Source organism: Salmo salar, chromosome ssa10 (assembly GCF_905237065.1).
Source record: "Salmo salar chromosome ssa10, Ssal_v3.1, whole genome shotgun sequence".
Lineage (NCBI taxonomy): Eukaryota > Metazoa > Chordata > Actinopteri > Salmoniformes > Salmonidae > Salmo > Salmo salar.
The window spans coordinates 64,642,321-64,670,079 of NC_059451.1; positions in this window are offsets into that span (position 1 = coordinate 64,642,321).

The following is a 27,759-nucleotide window of genomic DNA, read 5'->3' on the forward strand; positions in this document are numbered from 1 at the left end:
TGATTTAACATTGCAAAATATATTGTGTGGTGAGAGAGAGAGAGAGAGAGAGAGAGGCCCTCTATGTCTTGTTATTGTAAAATGGATACTTCTAGGCTGGGACTCCCAAAAGAAGCAAGGAAAACAACTACAACAACATTTTGGGCTTGTAATGCTTAGGCACGACAGTGCAGTAAGACTGATAATTGTTTACGACAACACTTACCGAATACAGCACCTCATGGTGGATCCATAGTACTACAGTTCATGGTAGTCAGTCAACCACTGAAACTGTGTGTGTGTGAGCCATGAAATGCTTGTAGATAAACGACCATCAATTCGATATGTCTGGACATTATTTTATTATTCAAATTGAACATAGAGAATATTACAGTGGCTACGAGGATTACAAACTAGATGGACTAAAGAAAGAAAACGACCATTTGACAGATTTTTCTTCAAGTCAAGGAAAGGATTGTCACTCGTGAGTTGAAAGCTACCGCTAGCAAGCTAACAAGCTGATAGCTAGCTAAAAGGACATTGAAATGGCGTCAGTTGGCAATGTAGCAATCGCACCGTTTTGATACTGAGAATGACCCTAGCTCAGGCTTAAAGCACTGTTGTTGCACCTAGCAGGAGAACAAGTGCACAACATTTATGACAAGCACAAGGTAGAGGCAGAAAAATATGCAGACACAAAAAAAACTTGCTTTATTTTTCATAGAAAAATAACGTTCATTACCAAGTATACAGTTGAAGTCGGAAGTTTACATACACCTTAACCAAATACATTTAAACTCAGTTTTTCACAATTCCTGACATTTATTTCTACTAACAATTCCCTGTCTTAGGTCAGTTAGGACCACCACTTTATTTTAAGAATGTGAATTGTCAGAATAGTGGTAGAGAGAATGATTTATTTCAGTTTTAATTTCTTTCATCACATTCCCAGTGGGTCAGAATGTCACGACACCTACGGAAGGTGGCGCCCCTCCTCGCCCGGGCGGCGCTCGGCGGTCGTCGTCGCCGGCCTACTAGCTGCCATCGATTTATGTTTCACGTTCTGTTAGTTAGGCCTAGGTGAGTTGCGCATCTGTTTTGTGTTAGTTGTTAGTGGGGAAGGGTATTTAGGCTAGCTAGTTAGGTTTGTTGTTTGTGCGGGATTGTTCGTTTGTCAGGGTGTGTTTTGTTATGAGGTTCTGTGTTTTGCCTTTTGGAGTTACGTTATTCGTTTTGGGCTGCGTCCCTGGTTACATTCTTTTAAGGGCGGTGCATTTCTTTCTGCACACCTTGCACTCCATACTTTTTGCATATTTTCCGTGTGGATATTTTAATAAATTCATTCACGGAATCATTCTGTCTCCTGCGCCTGACTCTCCTGAATCCACAAGCCACCCATTGTGACAAGTATTTAATCATATCTGCCCTACGAATTCATATTCATTATATAAATAGGCCTTTTTAATTTTGTCTGGCTTGCCATTCCAAGTAAAATTGAATATTTTTTTCTCATATAATTTAAAAAGCAGGTCACTAGGTGTAGGCAAAACCATAAGCAAATAGGTAAACTGGGATATGACTAAAGAGTTCCACAAATAGACAGGTATTTAACTTGGGTCAAACATTTCAGGTATCCTTCCACAAGCTTCCCACAATAAGTTGGGTGAATTTTGGCCCATTCCTCCTGACAGAGCTAGTGTAACTGAGTCAGGTTTGTAGGCCTCCTTGCTCGCACACACTTTTTCAGTTCTGCCCACAAATCTTCTATAGGATTGAGGTCAAGGCTTTGTGATGGCCACTCCAATACCTTGGCTTTGTTGTCCTTAAGCCATTTTGCCACAACTTTGGAAGTATGCTTGGGGTCATTGTCTATTTGGAAGACCCATTTGCGACCAAGCTTTAACTTCCTGACCGATGGCTTGAGATGTTGCTTCAATATATCCACATAATTGTCCTACCTAATGATGCCATCTATTTTGTGAAGTGCACCAGTCCCTCTTGCAGCAAGGCACCCCCACAACATGATGCTGCCACCCCCGTGCTTCACGTTTGGGATGGTGTTTTTCGGCTTGCAAGCCTCCCCTTTTTTCTTCCAAACATAACGATGGTCATTATGGCCAAACAGTTCTATTTTTGTTTCATCAGACCAGAGGACATTTCTCCAAAAAGTACGATCTTTGTCCCCATGTGCAGTTGCAAACCGTAGTCTGGCTTTTTTATGGTGGTTTTGGAGCAGTGGCTTCTTCCTTGTTGAGCGACCATTCAGGTTATGTCGATATAGGACTCGTTTTACTGTGGATATAGATACGTTTGTATCTGTTTCCTCCAGCATCTTCACAAGGTCCTTTGCTATTGTTCTGGGATTGATTTACACTTTTCGCACCAAAGTGCGTTCATCTCTAGGAGACAGAACGCGTCTCCTTCCTGAGCGGTATGACAGCTGCGTGGTCCCATGGTGTTTATACTTGCATACTATTGTTTGTACAGATGAACATGGTACCTTCAGGGGTTTTGAAATTGCTCACTAGGATAAACCAGACTTGTGGAGGTCTACACTGTTTTTTCTGAGGTCTTGGCTGACTTCTTTTGATTTTCCCATGATGTCAAGCAAAGAGACACTAAGTTTGAAGGTAGGCCTTGAAATACATCCACAGGTACACCTCCAAATGACTCAAATTATGTCAATTAGCCTATCAGAAGCTTCTAAAGCCATGACATCATTTTCTGGAATTTTCCAAGCTGTTTAAAGTCATAGTCAACTTAGTATATGTAAACTTCTGACCCACTGGAATTGTGATACAGTGAATTATAAGTGAAATAATCTGTCTGTAAACAATTGTTGGAAAAATTACTTGTGTCATGCACAAAGTAGATGTCCTAACCGACTTGCCAAAACTATAGTTTGTTAACAAGAAATTTGTGGAGTGGTTGAAAAACTAATTTTAATGACTCCAACCTAAGTGTATGTAAACTTCCTACTTCAACTGTATATATTCAGAAATGCCACTCAGAACCTAGATACTTACCACCCCAGACTTCGCATGTTGGGAAAGAACTGTGAGTTTGCAGATATTGACATGGAGATCAAAGCACAATTGATACAGAGCTGTACCTCATCCAGGCTGCGCGGGAGAGCATTGAGACAGCCTGACATGACTTTAACCGACCTTCTTGATCATGGAAGATCACTGGAGTTATCTGAAATCCAGGCACAGGCATATTTCCAGCTAAAACTACATAAGTCCAGCCAACATGCCAACCACACAGGCATGTACCCTTCCACATCTGAAAGAAAGTGGAAAAGGAGCTACAGTCACTGGAGACTGATGACATCTTTTAAGACAGTGACACTGACCATCAACTAGTTCTGTGTATGGACATTATTTTATTATTCATATTGAACATATAGAATATTACAGGGTTGCCTTATTCCAGTTTTTTTTAACCTGACTTGGATCCACTTGATAGAAATAGCGTCACTATTACAGTAAATGTGGTGTAACTTAACAATATAGTTTGTGGTTCTTTTAATTGTGTACATATCTTTTTGTCTCGTCATACAAAAGCTGGTCAACATGGGCATGCCACGCAGCCCAAGTTTCTCGCTCTCTACTCCCCCCGGTCCTGTCCTGAGTAGGCTACCGCTCTGTGTTTCTCATTCCAAACATTGGCCTGCGCTCTGAGAGAGAGAGTCAGCCCGTCGTCTTCTGAAAGACAAACAAAAGGAGGACATCCACACAAATTTCTAAACAAATCTTGGGAAAGTTTACAGAGACCACACAACAACATCACAAAAGGCTTAATCTATTTGTAATTAAAAAGTTTCTCCACCATGTCATCCCTCGAAAGACAACGTATCTGTCTTCTTGCTTTTCTCTCTGCTTGTTATCCAACCCTGGTCTTCTCTCCGCTTGTTATCCAACCCTGCTTTTCTCTCCGCTTGTTATCCAACCCTGGTCTTCTCTCCGCTTGTTATCCAACCCTGGTCTTCTCTCCGCTTCTTATCCAACCCTGGTCTTCTCTCCGCTTGTTATCCAACCCTGGTCTTCTCTCCGCTTGTTATCCAACCCTGGTCTTCTCTCCGCTTGTTATCCAACCCTGGTCTTCTCTCAACTCGTTATCCAACCCTGCTTTCCTCTCCACTCGTTATCCAACCCTGCTTTCCTCTCCACTCGTTATCCAACCCTGCTTTCCTCTCCACTCGTTATCCAACCCTGCTTTTCTCTCCGCTTGTTATCTAACCCTGGTTTTCTCTCCGCTTGTTATCCAACCCTGATTTTCTCTCCCAGTTGTTCCAGTAATACAATCTGCTTGTGTTTGTGTGTCTGCGTGTGTGTATGTGTGTGCGTGTGTCTTGCATATGTCTGTCAGTCTGTGTGTGTGTGTGCATTTGTGTTTGCATGCTTGTGTGTGTGTGTGTGAAGTCCAAGGCAGGCTTTGTGTCCTGAATAAGCACCCCCCACCCCCCCCAAATGAAGTTTTACTAGAACACAGGCTCTTTACCAGGGGGGGAAAAACAACGTTGTAGCTGCTTCCTGTAACCATGCTTTTACCACCATGCTTAAACCCACCAATAAATGTAAACGAGCACAGTCATAATATTATGGTCTGGCATCAGGTGAATACGATGTCTTCTCTCCCTCTCTGCCTTCTCTGGTGTTAGAGAAATATCAATCATCAACGCATGTTATTACACACTCACTCACTCCATCTGTTCTCTTTGCTCTCGCTCTCTGTGTCTCTGACACACACTTTGTCAGAGTGAGTGGGCACTCTCTCAGTGCCTGCAGTTAAATGTCACTTTCCTTACATGTGGGGTGGGTGAATGGGCGCAGCCTGCGTGCGCATGTGTTTGTGTGTTCATTCACATGTGTGTTCTCTGATGTAAAGGAAAACTGTGGGGTTTTACAATATATATGTGTGCTCTCCCTGGCTGAACGTGTGGCAGATCCAGTGAAAATAAATAGTAGTTCTCCGCTAAGTAAAAGGCTGGAAAAAGCTTAGCTACATTATTAAAATAGCAACTATGCGTGATGTAGGAGCTGAGCTTGTTGATTTTCCTCTCTCTCTTACGTTGGACCAAAAAGGAATGAATGGAGAGAGAGAGAGACTTGGGGGTAGTGGTATGACTGAATGCGTCTTTGGAGTCCTGGGTTCGATTCCTACCTCTCAATGCTGTACACCTAGAATTACACTTTTCACACATGATTATTCAGGCACAAAAATACACACACAGAGTTGGACACGTTACTACTGCTCCAAGAATGCTTGCTACCTTGGGGGAGTGGTAATAAACATTTATTAAAAATTTTAAAAAATCTCGATTGAACAGTCAGAAGGAAGTACAGTAGATGGGGGAACTAGGCAATAAAGAGGACACAGAGAGAAACATTTAAGGGCGTAGACAGGAGAGGCCGAGTCGGCACTCGTACAGTATCCCCGTTAACAGGGGATATCTGTTAGTCCAGAGTGGTCAACGTTCGCCGCGTGCACATAGCAAAGCAACGCAGTATTTCGTTCCACTGGAAGTAATTCATTTTAATGGTGACTCTGTGGGACATCTGCCGGACAAAGCTGCGTTGCGAAAGTCGTCCTGCATGCATTTAATTTTTCAAACATTTCAGCAGTAGAAAACGAAGTTACAAAACTATGGATAATGAGGGCATTATCTCTTTTATACACCGCTTACTAAATATTTAAAATAAGATTTATTACTCATTTTTTCATGAAATACAGAACCAGTCACAAGTTTGGACACATCTACTCATTCAAGTTTTTAAAATTATTTTCTACATTGTATTCAAATAGTGAAGACTATTAAATAACACATATGGTATCATGTATTAACCAAAAAAGTGTTAAACAAATCAAAATTCTTCAATGTAGCTAGCCTTTGACTTGATGACAGCTTTGCACACTTTTGGCATTCTCTCAACCAATTGTGACAAGTTTATTTTTGGATGCAATGTTCAGACATTCAAATCAAATCAAATGTTATTTGTTACATGCAGATGTTATTGCGGGTGTAGCAAAATGCTTGTGTTCTTAGCTCCAACAGTGCAGTAATATCTAACAATTCATAACAATACACATAATACACACAACCTAACAGTAAAATAATGGAATTAAGGAATATATAAATATTAGAATGAGCAATGTCGGAGTGGCATAGACTAAATACAGTAGAATAGAATACAGTATATACATATATTGCACCTTCTTCACCACACTGTTGCGCCTTCTTCACCACACTGTCTGTGTGGGTGGACCATTTCAGATCGTCAGTGATGTGTATACTGAGGAACTTAAAGCTTTCCACCTGTTCCACTGCGGTCCCGTCAATGTGGATAGGGGTGTGCTTCCTCTGCTGTTACCTGAAGTCCACCAGCAGCTCCTTTGTTTTGTCGACATTGAGTGATAGGCCCTCACCTCCTCTCTGTAGGCTGTCTCGTCATTGTTGGTAATATGGCCTACTACTGTTGTGTTGTCTGCAAACTTGATGATGGGGTTGGAGGCGTGCGTGGCCACACAGTCATGGATGAACAGGGAATACAGGAGGGGGCTGAGCACACACCCTTGTGGGGCCCCTGTGTTGAGGATCAGCGTAGTGGAGTTGTTGCCTACCTTCACCACCTGGGGGCGGCCTGACAGGAAGTCCAGGACTCAGTTGCACAGGGCAGGGTTCAGACCCAGGGCCCCGAGCTTAATGATGAGAGTGGAGGGTACTATGGTGTTGAATACCGAGCTATAGTCAATGAACAGCATTCTTACATAGGCATTTCTCTCACCAGATGGGATAGGGCAGTGTGCAGTGCGATGGCGATTGCATCATCTGTGGATCTATTGGGGTGGTAAGCAAATTGAAGTGGGTCTAGGGTGTCATGTAAGGTAGAAGTGATACGATCCTAAACTAGCCTCTCAAAGCACACTAACATCAGCCACAGAGGAGATCTCACAGTCCTTGGTGGTGGGCTGCGTCGGTGGCACTGTGTTATCCTCAAAGCGGGCGAAGAAGGTATTTAGCTTGTTCAGAAGCAAGACGTCGGTGTCTGCGACGTAGCTTTGTAGTCCGTGATTGTCTGTAGATCCTGCCACATCCGTCTCATGTCTGAGCCATTGAATTGCAACTCCACTTTGTCTCTATACTGACGTTTTGCCTGTTTGATTGCCTTACGGAGGGAATAACTACACTGTGCCATCTGCCCGGTACATTTGAAACCGGAATTCATAGGTGAGAGCACACTTCTCCAGAATTCCAGTGGCCATCAAAGGTGATAATTTGCCAACTGAAGTTGGTTACTACGCTGAACTGCAGCCAGGTCAAGACCCTGGTGAGGACAAGCACGCATGCAGATTAGCTTCCCTGAGTGGTTTCTGACAGTTTGTGAGGAAATTCTTCAGTTGTACAAACCCACAGTTTCATCAACTGTCTGGTGGCTTGTCTCAGACAATCCCGCAGGTAAAAACGCCGGATGTGGATGTCCTGGCTGGTGTGGTTACACATGGTTTGCAGATGTGAGGCCGGTTAGACGTACTGCCAATTTTTCTAAAACAATGTTGGAGGTGGCTTATCGTAGAGAAATCAACGTTCAATTATCTGGCAACAGCTCTGGTGGACATTCTTAAGGTCATCATTCCAATTGCACGCCCCCTCCAAGCTTGAGACATCTGTGGCATTGTGTTGTGTGACAAACAGCACATTTTAGAGTGGCCTTTTATTGTCGCCAGCACAAGGTGCACCTGTGTAATGTTCATGCTTTTTTAATCAGCTTCTTGATATGCCACACCTGTCAGGTGGATGGATTATCTTGGCAAATGAGAAATGCTCACCAACAGGGATGTAAACAAATTTGTGCACAACATTTGACAGAAATAAGATTTTTGTGCGTATGGAAAATGTCTGTGATATTTTATTTCAGCTCATGAAACATGGGACCAACACTTTACATGTTGCGTTTACATTTTTTTCAGTATCAGTTCTCTGTTTGACAAGTAGTATGGAGCTGTTGCTCTGAGTATATATTTTTTATCCTATAATGTATTCTCAGTGTGTTTGGTGATGTTTTTTCCCCCCTTTTCAGATAAATTAGTCATTGAAGTTGTTGAGATTATGTCCCATTCTACGTCCTGATATTACCAGATTCTGACCACTAGAATGTTCCTGCTATTAGGTGATTATTTCTTAAAGAATCCCCCCCCCATTGTTAAAGGGATAGTTCACCCAAATTACAAAATTACATATTCGTTTTCTGCTCTATGGAGCAGGTAGGATCGCAATCCATTATTTGGTTTTGTTTATCTTCCTGCTTCATATCCACTAGAACCTGGTAATATCAGGATGTAGAACGAGACCAAACTACTTAAATTACTAATTTCTCTGAACAGGGAAAAAAACATCACCAAATTCACTGAGAATACATTCCATAGGATGAAGAAAAAAATACTCTGAAACACAGATCCATACTACTTGTCAAACATGGAGAACTGATAATATACGTGTTGATGGGGTTGGATTGGTGTGTGGTGTGGTGAGGTCCCTGGGTGGCTTTTGACATTTTCTTTGGATTCCTCATGTGTAACTGATTGTTTGAAAAAACAGAAAATGATTTCAGAACAATCTCAGATGGTGGGTGTTAAATCGCTTCTTGTGATTTTTTTTAGGTGGATCGACCCATACTGCTAGTTTTCATTTTCATCAGCATGCTAGGCCAGCTAATGCTATAGCAGCCCATTGGATTCCATGAAAATGCGACACATGCGTTAGTGTGAGAAGCTACCGGAAGTGTTATCGAATCCAATGGGTTGCTTTAGCATTAGCATGCCTAGCATTCTGACGAAAATAGCAGTTTAATTAAATAATTTTGGATAATGTAATAATTAGGAGCGTGTGTTTAAGAAGTGCGGTTAGGCGGATCATGTTTCAGAGGACGCATGACTCGACTTTCGCCTCCCGAGCCCATTGGGGAGTTGCAGCGATGAGACAAGATTGAAATTGAGTAGAAAAAGGGGGTAAAAAAGAGATAAAAATAAGAAAATGAGCATCAAATAATACTCAATGCACTCGTTCAAGAGAGCTATCCAACCACATAGGTGCATCTGTGTGCACATCATGGACGTGTGCCAGTGCTTGTCGGGCCGTTGAGGAGAAAGAGGAGAGTAAGGTAGGCTAATAAGCCTATACAATTTGATAGACAACACTAACTATAGCTGGGATGATAAACCAAAAATTAACGACTGCCCTCTTACCGATACAATTTTTGCTAATGTCGGTAATTTTGCCGATTAGGATACACAACGTTCCTGCAGATGTTTTGGTTCTAAAACCATTATTTGGTTAACAGTAATGTGCATTAACCTGTTTACTGCAATGAAAGTATCTTCCCTTTCCCTGTTTCACGTCTGACTCTCACTCCCGCTCCCCATAGGTGGGTATTAATGCGCTACTGTGGGCTGTATTCTTACTCAAGTAATTTCTGAAGAAAGTAACTTACATTTTACCAAATCACTTCAGTTACATAGATTTATTTACATTACATTTACATTTAAGTCATTTAGCGACTTACAAAATGGTGCATTCACCTTATGATATCCAGTGGAACAACCACTTTACAATAGTGCATCTAAATCTTTTAAGGGGGGGTTAGAAGGATTACTTTATCCTATCCTAGGTATTCCTTAAAGAGGTGGGGTTTCAGGTGTCTCCGGAAGGTGGTGATTGACTCCGCTGTCCTGGCGTCGTGAGGGAGCTTGTTCCACCATTGGGGTGCCAGAGCAGCGAACAGTTTTGACTGGGCTGAGCGGGAACTGTGCTTCCTCAGAGGTAGGGGGGCCAGCAGACCAGTGGTGGATGAACGCAGTGCCCTTGTTTGGGTGTATTTATATTATTATACTGTCGCTGTTGGATGAAAACCCCGCAACTCCACATTTTTTTCCATTTTTTTTCATTAATTAATACTATTAGGTCTTTAGGCGAATTTACAGCTAACTAGCTACTTCGCATGTTGATATTAACTTTGTTATTATTGTGTGCAGCTACGTTTGTAATACTATAAGTATTTCTCAGATACCCTGAGTATTTAAAACATAAGGAACACCTGCTCTTTTCATGACAGACTGACCAGGTGAAAGATATGATCCCTTATTGATGTCACTTATTAAATCCACTTCAATCAGTGTAGATGAAGGGGAGGAGACAGGTTAAAGAAGGAATTTTAAGCCTTGAGACAATTGAGAAATGGATTGTGTATGTGTGCCATTCACAGGGTGAATGGGCAAGACAGAAGATTTAACCTGTTATGGCTAGGGGGCAGTATTTTCACGGCTGGATAAAAAACGTACCCGATTTAATCTGGTTACTACTCCTGCCCAGTAACTAGAATATGCATATAATTATTGGCTTTGGATAGAAAACACTCCAAAGTTTCTAAAACTGTTTGAATGGTGTCTGTGAGTATAACAGAACTCATATGGCAGGCAAAAACCTGAGAACATTTCATGCAGGAAGTGGCCTGTCTGACAAGGTGTCGTTCTTCTTGTCTCTGTTTATTGAAGAGTGAGGATCTTAGCTGTCCCGTGACACTTCCTACGGCTGCCATAGGGTCTCAGAAGGCGGTAAAAAGCTGAATCGTGGCTTTGCAGGCTCTGGCTGAAAAAAAGTAGCGCGTTTGGGTAGTGGCTGGTTACAGTACTGTGAGACTCAGGCTCGTGCCCGCGTCGACCGAAAGCTTTGTTTACTTTCCTCTGTTTAGCTAAATGGACATTCCCGGTCGGAATATTATCGCTTTTTACGAGAAAAATGGCATAAAAATGGATTTTAAACAGCGGTTGACATGCTTCGAAGTACGGTAATGGAATATTTAGATTTTTTTTGTCACGAATTGCGCCATGCGCACGACCCTAATTTACCCTTTCAGATAGTGTCTGGAACGCACGAACAAAACGCCGCAATTTGGATATAACGATGGATTATTTTGGACCAAACCAACATTTGTTATTGAAGTAGCAGTCCTGGGAGTGCATTCTGACGAAGACAACAAAAGGTAATGAAACTTTTATAATAGTAAATCTGATATTGGTGAGTGCTAAACTTGCCGGGTGTCTAAATAGCTAGCCCTGTGATGCCGGGCTATGTACTTAGAATATTGCAAAATGTGCTTTCACCAAAAAGCTATTTTAAAATCGGACATATCGAGTGCATAGAGGAGTTCTGTATCTATAATTCTTAAAATAATTGTTATGCTTTTTGTGAACGTTTAGTTTTGTGAACGTAGAGTCCATGCCCTGACAAATTTAGGCTGTTCTGAGGGTAAAAGGAGGGGGTGGGTGCAATTCAATATTTGGAAGGTGTTCCTAATGTTTGATATACTCAGTGTAAGTGTGATGCATGTGACGTCACAGCAACTTTGAGAAAAAACACTTGATATTTGAGTTGTCCCTTTTTGGTCAATGCATACTCATGAGGCTAGCATAGCATCTCACTCTCCATTGAATACAGGCGGTTGATGTCAACACCCCTTATCGAATATTCAAGAAGTATTCAAATAACTACATGTATCCATAAATCCAAAGAGAAGAATAGGCAGGAGCTCGACAGCCTGCCGTTCCGCTCTGTGGACAACGAATCCCATTGGTAGGGCGGAGACACACGCATCTTGTCATTATGTCCAGTATTTCTAATATCACTAGCTAACAGGGAAAAAATCGCTAGGTAGCTAACTTGATTCTTCTTTTTTTAACCTTTTACCTTTATTTAACTAGGCAAGTCAGTTAAAACTTCTTACGGCTGAAATCCCGTTAACGGGATCGATATGACAACAGCCAGTGAAAGTGCAGAGCGCCAAATTCAAACAACAGAAATCTCATAATTAAAATTCTTCAACCATACAAGTATTTTACACCATTTTAAAGATAAACTTCTCGTTAATCCAACCACAGTGTCCGATTTCAAAAAGGCTTTACAGCGAAAGCACACCAAACGATTATGTTAGGTCAGCACCTAGTCACAGAAAAACACAGCCATTTTCCATTCAAAGAGTGGAGTCACAAAAAGCAGAAATAGAGAAAATTAATCACTAACCTTTGATGATCTTCATCAGATGACACTCATAGGACTTCATGTTACACAATACATGTATGTTTTGTTCGATAAAGTTCATATTTATATCCAAAACCGCAGTTTACATTGGCGCGTTATGTTTAGTAATGTTTTACCTTCAAAACATCTGGTGATTTTGCAGAGAGCCACATTAATTTACAGAAATACTCTTCATAAATGTTGATGAAAATACAAGTGTTATGCATGGAACTTTAGATAAACTTCTCCTTAATGCAACTGCTGTGTCAGATTTCAGAAAAAGCTTTACCGAAAAAGCACACCATGCAATAATCTCAGTACGGTGCTCAGACACAAAAAGCCAAAAATATATCTGCCATGTTGGAGTCAACAGAAGTTAGAAATAGCATTATAAATATTCACTTACCTTTGATGATCTTCATCAGAATGCACTCCCAGGAATCCCAGTTCCACAATAAATGTTTGTTTTGTTCGATAAAGTCCATCCTTTATGTCCAAATACCTTTTTGTTTGTTTGCGCCTTCAGTTCACAAATCCAAATTCATGACGCGCAGGCCAGACGAAAACTCAAAATTCCATTACAGTTCGTAGAAACATGTCAAACGATGTATAGAATCAATCTTTAGGATGTTTTTATCATAAATATTCAATATGATTTCAACCGGAGAATTCCTTTGTCTTTAGAAATGCAATGGAACTCAGCTACCTCTCACGTGAGCGTGCATGGCTGAAGCTCACGTTCTAAAGACTGAAGCTCAGGTTCTAAAGACTGTTGACATCTAGTGGAAGCCTTAAGAAGTGCAATATGACCCCACAGACACTGTATATTGGATAGGCCAAGACTTGAAAAACTACAAACCTCAGATTTCCCACTTCCTGGTTGGATTTTTTCTCAGGTTTTTGCCTGCCATATGAGTTCTGTTATACTCACAGACATCATTCAAACAGTTTTAGAAACTTCAGCGTGTTTTCTATCAAAATCGACTAATAATATGCATATCTTAGCTTCTGGGCCTGAGTAGCAGACAGTTTACTCTGGGGACCTTCTTCATCCAAGCTACTCAATACTGCCACCCAGTCATAAGAAGTTTTTAAGAACAAATTCTTATTTTCAATGACGGCCTAGGAACAGTGGGTTGACTGCCTTGTTCAGGGGCAGAACGACAGATTTGTACCTTGTCAGCTCGGTAGCAACCTTTCGGTTGCTAGTCCAACGCTCTACCCACTAGGCTACGCTGCCGCCCCAGCTACGCTGCCGCCCCTTACATGTCCTACTGAGGTGAAAAAGCATTGGATTGGTGTAAACTTAGGCAAGAGAGTTTCCTTCCACCATATTTTTTGCACCAGTCTCAGCGCTATTCCTTTTAAATCTAAGTCACATTGAGGTCAGCAGTTGAAACAATAACAAAGTGTCTCCCCCCACTCTTTTGGTAGAAACAAAATAGTTTTAACCATGTTTTGAGTCTTTACAGTGTTTCTTTACATTTACTTTGTTTAGAAACATTGGAGTAAAACAAGCTTATATTTTGTCTTCTGAAGGGGAACGACAGTTGAACTAAGCTCATGAGGCATTTCTAAGTTACAGTAGGCTCAAAGTATTAATACCCCTTGACTTATTCCACATTTTGTTGTATTACAGCCTGAATTCAAATTGATTAAACGTTTAATAGATATTTTTTCTCAACCATCTTACACAATACCCCATAATGACAGAGTGAAAATATGTTTTTAGAATTTTTTTGATACATTTAAAGAAAACTAAATACTGAAATTTCTAATTTGAATAAGTATTTAGAGCACTGAGTCAATACATGTTAGAATCACCCATGGCAGTGATTACAGCTGTGAGTCTTTCTTGATAAGTCTTTAAGAGATTTACACACCTGGATTGAACAGTATTTGTACATTATTCTTTTAAAGATTCTTCAAGCTCTGTCAAGTTCAAAATCAAATCAAATGTTATTTGTCACATGCGCCAAATAAAACAGGCCCTTAACCAACAATGCAGTTTTAAGAAAAATACGTGTTAAGTAAAAAATAGATATGAAAAAATAAGAAATAAAAGTAACAAATAATTAAAGAGCAGCAGTAAAATAACAATAGTGAGGCTAAATATAGGGAATACTGGTACAGAGTCAATGTGCGGGGGCACCGGTTAGTCAAGGTAATATGTACATGTAGGTAGAGTTAAAGTTGGTTGTTGATCATTGCTAGACAACCCTTTTGAAGTCTTGCCATAGATTTTCAAGCCAATTTATGTCAAAACTGTAATTAGAACATTCAAAGTCATCTTGGTAAGCAACTCCAGTGTATATTTGGCCTTGTGTTTTAGGTTATTGTCCTGCTGAAAGGTGAATTTGTCTCCCAGTGTCTGCTGGAAAGCAAACTGAACCAGGATTTCCTCAAGGATTTTGCCTGTGCTTAGCTCTATTCCGTTTATTTTTATCCCCCAAAAAACTCCCCAGTCCTTGAAGATGACAAGCATAGCCATAACATGATGCAGCCACCACCATGCTTGAAAATATGAAGAGTGGTACTCAGTGGTGTGTTGGGTTGGATTTGCTCCAAACACAACGTTTTACATTCCGGACATGAAGTTCATTTCTTTCCCACATTTTTGCAGTTTTACTTTGGTACCTTATTGCAAACAGGATGTATTTTTTGGAAGATTTTTTATTCTGTAAAGGCTTCCTTCTTTTCACTTTGTCATTTAGGTTAGTATTGTGGGGTAACTACAATGTTGTTGATCCATCCTCAGTTTTCTCCTATTAAAGCCATTAAACTCTGTAACCTGAGCGGTTTCCTTCCTCTCCGGCAACTTCAGTAGGACACCAGTATCTTTGTAGTGACTAGGTGTATTGATACACCATCCAAAGTGTAAGTAATAACTCAAAGGGATATTCAATGTCTGCTTTTATAAAAATAAAAAATAAATACCATCTACCAATAGGTGCCCTTCTTTGTAAGGCATTGGAAAACCTCCCTGGTCTTTGTGGTTGACTCTGTGCTTGAAATTCACTGCTCACGAAGGGGCCTTACAGATTATTTTATATGTGTGGTATAGAGATAAGGTAGTCATTCAAAAATCATGTTAAAGACTATTATTGCACACAGTGTGAGTCTTACCTTGTTAAGTACATTTTTACTCTTGAACTTATTTTGGCTTGCCATAACAAAGGGATTGAATACTTATGACATTATGGGGTACTGTGTGTAGGCCAGTGACACAACATCTCAACGTAATCAATTTTAAATTCAGGATGTAACACAACAAAATGTATAAAAAGTTAAGGGGTGAGAATACTTTCTGAAGACACTGTATATTCTTCAGGAATCAATGGGTCCATATAATTCATTTCTAAGTCCAGGAATGTATGTAGCAACTGCTGACTTCCTTTAAACCTAACCTAACCTATGAGCTGGGTATTCAGCTTCAGTTAGCTTCACATTCCAACTCAGGTTTCATCAGTATTACGATAGTGGATATTGCTCGTCCGCCTGCCGCTAACTCTACCAGGCTTGTAACTGTGCATGTCGGACATGGCTAGTCAAACACCGAACTCTTCATTGAGACAATGCTGAAACATCAACCCATTGGCGAGTCAGTGCCACATTTTCATTTGTGCCGATATCAAAATGAAACAAAATTTATCTTGCAAATTAGGAGGCTATGGTAACTTTATTTTATTACTAATTGTTAGTGCTGTTTTTGGTGTGCTATGGTGTGCTTCTCAACGCAGAAGCACCTTACTTCCCACTCCTATTGATAAAATATTTTTACTTCAGTTTTACTGAAGTAGAAGTCTTCACGGATATACCTTAACCTCTCTAGGGTAGGTGGCACCAAATCGTCCCACCTACGTAACAGCCAGTGTAATCCCGTGGCGCGTTATTCAAAAACCTCAAAAATGCAAAAACTTCAATTTTTCAAACATATGACTATTTTACACCATTTTAAAGACAAGACTCTCGTTAATCTAACCACACTGTCCGATTTCAAAAAGGCTTTACAACGAAAGCAAAACATTAGATTATGTCAGCAGAGTACCCAGCCAGAAATAATCAGACACCCATTTTTCAAGCTAGCATATAATGTCACATAAACCCAAACCACAGCTAAATGCAGCACTAACCTTTGATGATCTTCATCAGATGACAACCCTAGGACATTATGTTATACAATACATGCATGTTTTTTTCAATCAAGTTCATATTTGTATCAAAAACCAGCTTTTTACATCAGCATGTGACTAGCATTCCCACCGAACACTGCCGGTGAATTTACGAAATTACTCACGATAAACGTTCACAAAAAGCATAACAATTATTTTAAGAATGATAGATACAGAACTCCTCTATGCACTCGATATGTCCGATTTTAAAATAGCTTTTCGGTGAAAGCACATTTTGCAATATTCTCAGTAGATAGCCCGGCATCACAGGGCTAGCTATTTAGACACCCAGCAAGTTTAGCACTCACCAAAGTCAGATTTACTATAAGAAAAATGTTATTACGTTTGCTGTCTTTGTCAGAATGCACTCCCAGGACTTCTACTTCAATAACAAATGTTGGTTTGGTTCAAAATAATCCATAGTTATATCCAAACAGCGGCGTTTTGTTCGTGCATTCAAGACACTATTCGAAAGGGTAAATAAGGGTGACGAGCATGGCGCAATTCGTGACAAAAAAATTGTAAATATTCCATTACCGTACTTCGAAGCATGTCAACCGCTGTTTAAAATACATTATTATGCCATTTTTCTCATAAAAAAGCGATAATATTCCGACCAGTAATCTGCGTTTAGGTAAACAGACGAAAGAAAATAAAGCATTCGGTCGACTCGGGCACGCGCCTAAGCCCATAGTACTCTGATCGGCCACTTGCCAAAAGTGATAATGTGTTTCAGCCAGAGGCTGCCTCGATATCGTTCAGCTTTTTCCCGGGCTCTGAGAGCCTATGGGAGCCGTAGGAAGTGTCACGTTAGAGCAAAGATCCTCAGTCTTCAATAAAAAGAGCCAAGATGAAACACAACTTGTCAGACAGGCCACTTCCTGCATGGAATCTTCTCAGGTTTTGGCCTGCCATTTGAGTTCTGTTATACTCACAGACACCATTCAAACAGTTTTAGAAACTTTAGGGTGTTTTCTATCCAAAGCCAATAATTATATGCATATTCTAGTTACTGGGCAGGAGTAGTAACCAGATTAAATCGGGTACGTTTTTTATCCGGCCGTGTCAATACTGCCCCCTAGCCCTAACAGGCTAACCCGATTACTCGAGATCCGACACGGTATTCGAACAGGTCGGATCCAAAATTCTGTAGTTGACCCTCGGATTCCAGGTCGGATCATGCTCGGTGGCCACGGACCTCGGATCTGCCTGAAAATACGTGAAATACTGACCAGATCATAAATTAAATTTGAAGAAAAAATATCCTGATGAAAATAAATATCCTCTATGAATCACATTTGCTACGCATGGCAGTTGGTTCAGTCAAAAGCATTAATCTCTCTTCTCTGCCTGTCTGCCTCTCTCTCTGAGCTTGAGCTCTCTCTCTATAGCTAACTTGCAACATTGTTTCAACTGGGCCCTCACTGTTTCCCGTGCCAATGAACAGATACAGCTGTATTTGCGTGTTCAGGTAGCCTATGTTTATGTTTCCACTGGAGATATGAGATCAGCTATATGTTGCTATTTCACACCAAGGCTCAGTGGTTACATAGACCTATCGAGAAGGAGAGTGTGGGAAAGATTTTTTCAGATACAGTGAGAAGCTATTGTCATTCGCAATGGATGTAAAACACTATGTTGACTTTCTGTGTTAGGAGATTAAAAAAATACTCAGAGAAACTCTGCAGTTTATAAGTGGTTAAAACGAGTTGAAAAAAATCTGAAATACTATCTGACATCCCCAAATTGTAACTTTTACAGGCCAGTTATACTTCTATGCGTGCTCAAGCAATATATATATATATATATATCTATCTATATATATATATATATATATATATAAAGAAACATTAACAAATAAAGGACATCTGGTCCACCTCGGATCCTAATCAGATTGGTTATTGATTTTCAAATAAATTAGCGGGTCCTGTCGGTGTTGGATGGGAATTTCACAGATACAATTCAGTTTGGATCTCAATTTCCGAGAAGACTTCTAGCATTACATTTACGTAGACGCTCTTATCCAGAGCGACTTACAATAGTGAATTCATACATTTCATTTCATGCATTTAAAAAAAAAAAATGTTTTGTACTTGCCCCCCGTGGGAATCGAACCCACAACCCTGCTGTTGCACACACCATGCTGGCATTGCAAACACCATGCTCTACCAACTGAGCCACAGGGAAGACTGTGCATGAAGATTGAAATGCAGTCTCTCATTACTAAATGTGTAATGGTTGAATTTACATTTTTTATTGCTAATACTTTTTAATTTTTATTGCATATCTTCAAATGAAGGGAACAATGATGCAATCTTTGGGAGGGAATCTGATTTTATTGGTCCTCAACTTGCGGCTCAGACAGTTCATTCAGGACAAATGGAGTTAGCCCCTGAGTTAGCCTTCCCCGGAGTAGGTTAGTTCTGAAGGATTCGTTGCCATAGAAATGTACCCGGCTAAAAGGTGAGCCACTTTGGTGGTACAGTTTATCCCAAGCTAACTCCTCAAACCAGGTACGTGGTATAGGGCTCTGACCCATCACCTCATGTATTACTGACCCCCAGTTGCAAGAAGTGACATTGCAAAAAAAATATACAATACAAATGGCTACTAGCCTGGCCCCCACGTACTTTCTTTCCCTAACACTAAAACCAAAACTAAATAAAAACTAGCAAATCAGGTCTGAAAACAAACTGAAACCAAACTGAATTCGGCACACACAAGAGCACATTCAGACACACAAACACACACAGACACAGACACACACACTCGTGTACACACATATACACTGAGTGTACAAAACCTTAGGAACACCTTCCTAACATTGAGTTGCAACCCCTTTTGCCCTCAGAACAGCCTCAATTCGTCGGGCATGGACAGCAAGGTGTCGAAAGCGTTCCACAGGGATGCTGGCCCATGTTGACTCCAATGTTTCCCACAGTTGTGTCAAGTTGGCTGGATGTCCTTTGAGTGGCGGACCATTCTTGATACACATGGGAAACTGTTGAGCGTGAAAAACCCAGTGTGGTGCACTTCTTGACACACCCAGTTCAAAGGCACTTAAATCTTTTGTCTTGCCCATTCACCCTCTGAATGGCACACATTCACAATCCATGTCTCAATTGTCTCAAGGCTTGGTCAGTCTATGTCATGGAAAGAGCAAAGGTTTTGTACACTCCGTGCATATCAGTACACTCATAACAACCAAGCATTACGAAACTTCTACTAAGCCTGATGAATCTACATTTTTATAAATTTTTATCTTGACTAAATTTGACACTCTCTCATTACCCCCATACAAGTATCCTCACTTGCTTAATAATTACTGATCTGCTTAATGTGGACAGATTTTGGGCGGAGTAACACTCTCGCTTTGCCTCTTCCTCTCTGGTGACAGTGATGTAGTCTCGGATATCCCAGACCTTGGAGCATCGTAAGATAGGCAAGCAACCCATCTATCTAGAAGAGAGAGACTAATAGTGATGCACAAACTAGGCCTATTTAAAACATCGCCATCTCCTGGAAGTACTTACCTGCCAGATTAAGTATCTTGAAACTCAGCAAAAAGCTTGAAAATCCCACACATTTTTGCCCTAAATTCATAACAAAAATGATTACTGAACATAATTCATAGGTTTTTTTTGTTCGTTTTGGAGTCAAAGATAATAGTTTCAGTATAGTTTAATTTTTCAAAACGGGTTTGTAAAATATTTTATTTACTTTTACTCAATCATTTTTTCATGATTAGTTTAACAAAAAAGTTTCAGCTATAGTTTACTATAATAACCTTGGTGTGTGCTGGGGCCAGAGTGACAGGGCTATGACAGTTTGGGGGTAATTTTCCTGCAGCCAGGCAGACAGTCATCATGTTATCCATCTTATCTCATGTCTGGAGCTTCCAGCTGAGACCTAAGCAGGCAACACACATTCCAAAGCGCTGACTCATAGTGTGCGTGTGTGTGTCTGTATATCACAGTTACTGGAATACCCCACATATCAATACTCTTACACATGTTCATCTCTGTCTTACTTGAGCCACTGTAGCAGCTTACTCTTGAACCAAATGTCAGATCAGTAGCATACCTGTACCCGCACAGATTCTCATAATATATTAGCGGATTTACTATTTATTCAGCCTTGTACATCATCAAGAATAATCTTTTACAATAACAACATACACTACATGACCAAAAGAATGTGGACACTGCTATAACAGCCTCCACTCTTTTGGGAAGGCTTTCCACTAGATGTTGGAACATTGCTACGGGGACTTGCTTCCATTCAGCCACAAGAGCATTAGTGAGGTTGGGCACTAATGTTGGGCGATTAGGCCTGGCTCGCAGTCAGCGTTCCAATTCATCCCAAAGGTGTTTGATGGGGTTGAGGTCAGGGCTCTGGGCTCTGGGCAGGCCAGTCAAGTTCTTCCACACCGATCTCAAGAAACCATTTCTGTATGGACCTCGCTTTGTGCATGGGGGCAATATCATGCTGAAAAAGGAAAGGGCCTTCCCCAAACTTGCCACAAAGTTGTAAGCACAGAATTGTCTAGAATGTCATTGTATGTTGTAGCGTTAAGATTTCCCTTCACTGGAACTAAGGGGCCAAGCCTGAACCATGAAAAACAGCCCAGACCATTTTTCCTCCTCTACCAAACTTTACAGTTGGCACTATGCATTCTGACAGGTAGCGAGTAATTACTCCAGAGAACGTGTTTCCTCTGCTCCAGAGTCCAATGGCGTTGAACTTTATATCACTCCAGTCGGAGATTGGCATTGCTCATGGGGATCTTAGACTTGTGTGCGGCTGCTCGGCCATGAAAACCCATTTTATGAAGCTTCCAACTAACAATTCCTGTGCTGACGTTGCTTCCAGAGGAAGTTTTGATCTCGGTAGTGATTTTTTTGATGTCTTTTTTTTTTACCCCTTTTTCGGTATCCAATTGGTAGTTACAGTCTTGTCTTACTGCTGCAATGCCCACACGGACTCGGGAGAGGCAAAGGTCGAGAGGCGTGCGTCCTCCAAAACACATCCCAGCCAAAACAGAGCCTGGACTCGAATCAGGATCTCTAGGAGAACAGCTTGCAATGCCATGCAATGCCTTAGACCACTACACCACTTGGGAGGTCACCAGCAGTCCCTTACTGTGAGCTTGTGTGGCCTGCCACTTCGCGGCTGAGCCGTTGTTGTGCTTAGACTTTTCACTTCACAATAACAGCACTTAAAGTTGACCGGGGCAGCTCTATCTAGCATGGCAGAAATTTGATGAACTGACTTATTGGAAAGGTGGCATCCTATGACGGTGCCACGTTGAAAGTCACTGAGCTCGTCAGTGAGGCCATTCTACTGCCAGTGTTTGACTATAGAGATTACATGGCTGTGTGCTCGATTATACACACCTGTCAGCAACGGGTGTTGCTGAAATAGCCGAATCCACTCAATTAAAGGGGTGTTCACATACTTTTGTATATATAGTGCAGTTTTGTGTGCATGATAACTTACAGTTTGTTCGGAAAGAATTCAGACGCTTTGACTTTTTCCACATTTTGTTATGCTACAGCCTTATTCTAAAATTGATTAAAAAACAAAAAAATCACTCATCAATCTATGCACAATACCCCAAATCTTAAATACCAAAATGTACATACAGTACCAGTCAAAAGTTTGGACACACCTACTCATTTAAGGGTTTTTCTTTATTTGTACTATTTTCTATATTGTAGAATAATAGTGAAGACATCAAAACTATGATATAACACATATAGAATCACGAAGTAACCAAAAAAGTGTTACACAAATCAAAATATATTTTATATTTGAGATTCTTCAAAGTAGACACCCTTTGCCTTGATGACAGCTTTGCACACTCTTGGCATTCTGTCAACCAGCTTCACCTGTTAATGCTTTTCCAACACTTTGAAGTTTGTGGAAATATGAAAGGAATGTAGGAGAATATAACACAATAGATTTGGTAAAAGATAATACAAAGAGAAAACCAACCGTTCTTTTGTAATTTTTTTACCATCATCTTTGAAATGCATGAAATGCAAGCGAAAGGCCATAATGTATTATTCCAGCACAGGTGCATTTTAGATTTTGCCCACTAGATGGAAGCACTGTATGTGCAAAGTTTTAGACTGATCCAATGAACCATTGCACTTCTGTTCAAAATTTTGTATCAAGACTGCTCAAATGTGCCTAATTTGTTTATTAATAACTTTTCATGTTCAAAATGGTGCACTCTCCTCCAACGATAGCATGGTATTCTTTCACTGTAATAGCTACTGTAAATTGGACAGTGCAATTAGATTAACAAGATTTTGAGCTTTCTGCCAATATCAGATATGTCTATGTCCTGGGACATGTTCTTGTTACTTACAACCTCATGCTAATTGCATTAGCCTACGTTAGCGCAACTGTCCTGTGGAAGGGACACCGATCCTGAAGAAGTTATTAAGTGTGTCTTGAATTCTAATAAATTGCTTATATAGTGTCACCAGCACACCACCACCACACCATCACACCTCCTCCTCCGTGCTTCACGGTGGGAAGGACACATGCAGAGATCAGCCGTTCACCTACTCTGCGTCTCACAAAGACACGGTGGTTGGAACCAAAAATCTCCAATTTGGACTCATCTGACCGAAGGACAGATTTCCACCTGTCTAATGTCCATTGCTCGTGTTTCTTGTCCCAAGCACGTCTCTTCTTCTTATTGGTGTCCTTTCATAGTGGTTTCTTTGCAGAAATTCAACCATGAAGGCCTGATTCATGTGATCTCCTTTGAACAGTTGATGTTGAGATGTGTCTGCTACTTGAACTCTGTAAAGCATTTATTTAGCCTGCAATTTCTGAGGCTGGCAACTCTAATGAACTTATCCTCTGCAGCAGAGATAAATCTGGGTCTTCCTTTCCTGTGGCAGTCCTCATTAGAGCCAGTTTCATCATAGGACTTGATGGTTTTTGTGGCTGCACTTGAAGAAACTTTCAAAGTTCTTGTAATTTTCCTAATTGACTGACCTTCATGTCTTAAAGTAATGATGGACTGCCTTTTCTCTTTCCTTATTTCAGCTGTTATTGCCATAATATGGACTTCGTATTTTACCAAATAGGGCTATCTTCTGTATACCACCACTACCTTGTCACAACACAGCTGATTGGCTCAAACGCAATAAGAAAGAACAAAATTACAAAAATGTACTTTTATTAACAAGGTACACCCGTTTATTGAAATGCATTCCAGGTGACTACCTCATGAAGTTGGTTGAGAGAATGCAGAGTGTGCAAAGCTGTAATCAGGGCAAAGGGTGGGTACTTTGAAGAATCTCAAATATAAAATATATTTTGATTTGTTTAACACTTTTTTGGTTACTACATGATTCCATATGTGTTATTTCATAGTTTTGATGTCTTCACTATTATTCTAAAATGTAGAAAAACCCTAGAATGAGGTGTGTCCAAGCCTTTGACTGGAACTTTAAGTTTTCAGATGATTTACTCAGTACCCTGTTGAAGAACCTTTGGCAGCGATTACAGCCTCAAGTCTTTTTGAGTATGACGCTACAAGCTTGGCACACCTGTATTTGGGGAGTTTCTTCCATTCTTCTCTGCAGATCTCCTCAAGCTCTGTCATGTTGAATCCGTAACTTTGCTGCACAGCTATTTTCTGGTCTCTCCAGAGATATTAGATTGGGTTTAAGTCCGGGCTCTGGCTGGGCTCAAGCACTTTCAGAGAACTTGTCCCAAAGCTACTCCTGCATTTCTTGGCTGTGTGCTTAGGGTCGTTGTCCTGTTGGAAGATGAACCTTCGCACAAGTCTGAGATCTTGAGTGCTCTGGAGCAGGTTTTCATCAAGGATCTCTCTGTACTTTGCTCTGTTCATCTTTCCCTCAATCTTGACTAGTCTCCCAGTCCCTGCTGCTGAAAATATCTCCACAGCATGATGCTGACATGTTTCACCGTAGGGATGGTGCCAGGTTTGCTCCAGACGTGACGCTTGGCATTCAAGCCAAAGAGTTCAATCTTGGTTTCATCAAACCAGAGAATCTTGTTCCTCATGGTCTGAGAGTCCTTTAGGTGCCTTTTGGCAAACTCAGAGTGGGCCTACATGTGCTTTTTACTGAGGAGTAGCTTCCGTCTGGCCATTCTACCATAAAGGCCTGATTGGTGGAGTGCTGCAGAGATGGTTGTCCTTCTGGAAGGTTCTCCCATCTCCACAGAGGAACTCTGGAGCTCTCTCAGAGTGACAGTCGGGTTCTTGGTCACCTCCCTGACCAAGGCCCTTCTCCCCAGATTGCTCAGTTTGGCCGGGCAGCCAACTCTAGGAAGAGTCTGGGTGGTTCCAAACTTCTTCCATGATGGAGGCTTGACGGAGGCCACTGTGTTCTTGAGGACTTTCAATGCTGCAGAAATGTTTTGGTACCCTTCCCCAGTTTTGTGCCTCGACCATATCCTGTCTTGGAGCTCTACGGACAATTCCTTCGACCTCATGCTCTGACATGCATTGTCAACTGTGGGACCTTATATAAACAGGTGTGTGCCTTTCCAAATCATGTCCAATCAATTTAATTTACTACAGGTGGACTCCAATCAAGTTGTAGAAACATCTCAAGGATGTCAATGGAAACAGGATGCACCTGATCTCAATTTCGAGTCTCATTGCAAAGGGTCTGAATATTTATGTAAATAAGATATTTCTGTTTTTTATAAATATGCAGAAATGTCTAAATACCTGATTTTGCTTTTCATTACGTGTTATTGTTTGAAGATTGAAGAGGAAACATTTTTATTTAATCAATTTTAGAATAAGGCTGTTATGTAACAAAATGTGGAAAAAGTATGGTTTTGAGCATCAGTAACATATTTAACTCTAGAATGTGTCCTGTCTGCTGCCTGAGCCGGTAGAACACACCTCCATTTTGGATATTATATTCTATTCTAAATGACCAACATGTATTATATTCCATTACATCTAAACATTATGTCTCTGTGATTCCTGTGATGTTTCTGTTCAACCCTAACAATGGCTCCACATCGGAATTCCCAACCATAACTTTACGCTTTGGGAATTCTTTTTTTTTCATCCATGGATGAAAAGCAACAATGTTGGACGCTGGCATCCTCCTAAGAGAAGGCGTGGAGATCCTGGAATTAAAAAAAGATTAATCAGATGTGAGGAGAGGCAGGCTTCTGTCTCCCTGATGGGATCTGTTATGTCAGTATGTCCATAGCGACTTATTGTGCATTCATCTTAAGAGAGCTAGGTGGGACAGCCACATATCACGGGCATAGAAAGTACATTTTTCCTCAATAACGTAGCTATCTGTAGAGTCAGAATTAGAAGGGGGGGTGGGGGGGTCAAGTGATTTTTTTCGGGAGGGGGGGGTGGTCGAGGTGAGGAGGAGGATTATTTAAAATACGGTTTGAAGAGGTAGGGTTTGAGATGTTTTCGGAAGATGGGCATGGACTCTGCTGCCCTAACTTCACGGGGAAGCCGGTTCCACCATTGTGCCAGGGCAGAGAAGAGCTTGGATTGGGCTGAGTGGGAGGGCCAAGAGACCTGAGGTGGCAGAGCGGAGTGCTCAGCTTAGTGTGTAGGGTTTGAGCATAGCCTGAAGGTAGGGATGGGCAGTATCTCTTGCTGTTCTATAGGTAAGCACCATGGTCTTGTTGTTTGTGCGAGCTTTGAATGGAAGCCAGTGGAGCGTGCGGAGCAGCATGGTGACATGAGAGAATTTGGGAAGGTTGAAAACTAGGCAGGCTGCTGCATTCTGGATAAGTTGCAGGGGTTTGATGGTACAAGCGGGGAGCCCAGCCAACAGTGAGTTGCAGTAGTCCAGACGTGAGATGACAAGTCCCTGGATTAGTACCTGTGCCGCTTCCTGTGAGAGGTAGGGTCATACTCTACGGATGTTGTAGAGCACGAACCTAAAGGAGCGGGTCACTGCTTTGATGTTTGCAGAGAACGACAGGGTGTTGTCCAGGTTCAAGACAAGGTTCTTTGCACTCTGGGAGGGCGACACTGTGGACTTGTCAACAGTGATGGAGATGTCTTTGAGCGGGCAGGCCTTTCCCTGGAGGAAAAGCAGTTCTGTCTTGTCGAGGTTGAACTTGACGTGGTGGGCCGACATCCAAGTTGAGATATCTGTCAGGCACGCAGAGATATGTGTTGCCACCTGTGTGTCAGAAGGGGGGAAGGAGAAAAGTAGTTGAGTGTCGTCCGCATAGCAATGATAGGAGAGACCATGTGAGTATATGATGGAGCTGAGTGACTTGGTGTATAGACAGAAGAGGAGTGGGCCTAGAACTGAGCCCTGGGGGACACCAGTAGTGAGAGTATGTGGTGCAGACACAGATCCTCTCCACGTCACCTGGTAGGAGCGACCTGCCAGCTAGGATGCAATCCAAGAGTGTGCATAACCTGAGACTCCCAGCCCTGAGAGGTTTAGACAAGTGTGAGACGATGTACACCTTTCAGGAACCGCACAACCAAGGGGTGGGCGCCCAGTGAGGCTCTGTCAAGTCACCCATGACCCGCTGAGAATGCCCAGTACACTTTTAATGTGGAGAATGCCCTGTAGGAACATAAGTATGTCCCTCACAGAGCACTGAAAAGGAATAAGTCCTCTATCTTGGCACGAGAGCACAAATGCTTGCCATTTATAAGCATACATCCCTTTCGTGGAGGGCGACCTTGCAGCCTGAATGGTATTAGTAACATTCTGAGGTAAACCTCTAGGCATCAGATTGGGCCTCTCAGGGGCCAAACCAGCCTGTGCCAAACCAGCCAAACCAGCCTGTGCGCCTGAGAGAACAGTTCCCTGGGCAGTAGGAGTTGCCACGGGTCCCAGACTAAAAGGCGAATGATCTTTGCAACCAAGGCTGCCTGGGCCAACATGGAGCTACAAGAATGAATGACAACATGGGATGAATCCGAACCACTGGTGGAAACGTGTAAAGGAGGGTTAGAGGCCACTGGTGCGCCAGGGTGTCCATTCCCAATTGGGCACTCGGGTCCCTCATCACAAAAAATAGATGACACTGCACGTTTTACATCGCCCCTGCGATCTACGTCGGCCCTGACAAAAATGTCCCATACCTGGGAGACCACACAGTGGTGAAGACTACGCTCCTGAGAGGGTTCCACCTGGATAAAAGATCTGCACCCGAGTTGAGGCAACCAGGGACTTATCGCCCAAAGCGAGAGCATGTGCGCACTGCTCCCCAGCAATAGGGAGCGAGCCAATGTTAGAAAGGAGAGAGACAAAGTCTCTCCCCATCTGTTGATGCATGCCACCACTGATATATTGTTGTTTCTTACTAGCACAAGCTGGCCCGACAAAAGCAGGGCAAAGCGCCTGAGCGCCTGGTTTCCTATGAAGCCTAGAGACTGAATGAGGGACAGTAGCATGGATGTGTGTAACACCACTTGCCCCCTCGACTCCACCGCCACCAGCCAATAAGCTGTAATAGCCCTGCTCATGAGTATTCTGAGTTTGTAGGCTCTGAGGTGCTTGCTGCACTATACATGCACTATAT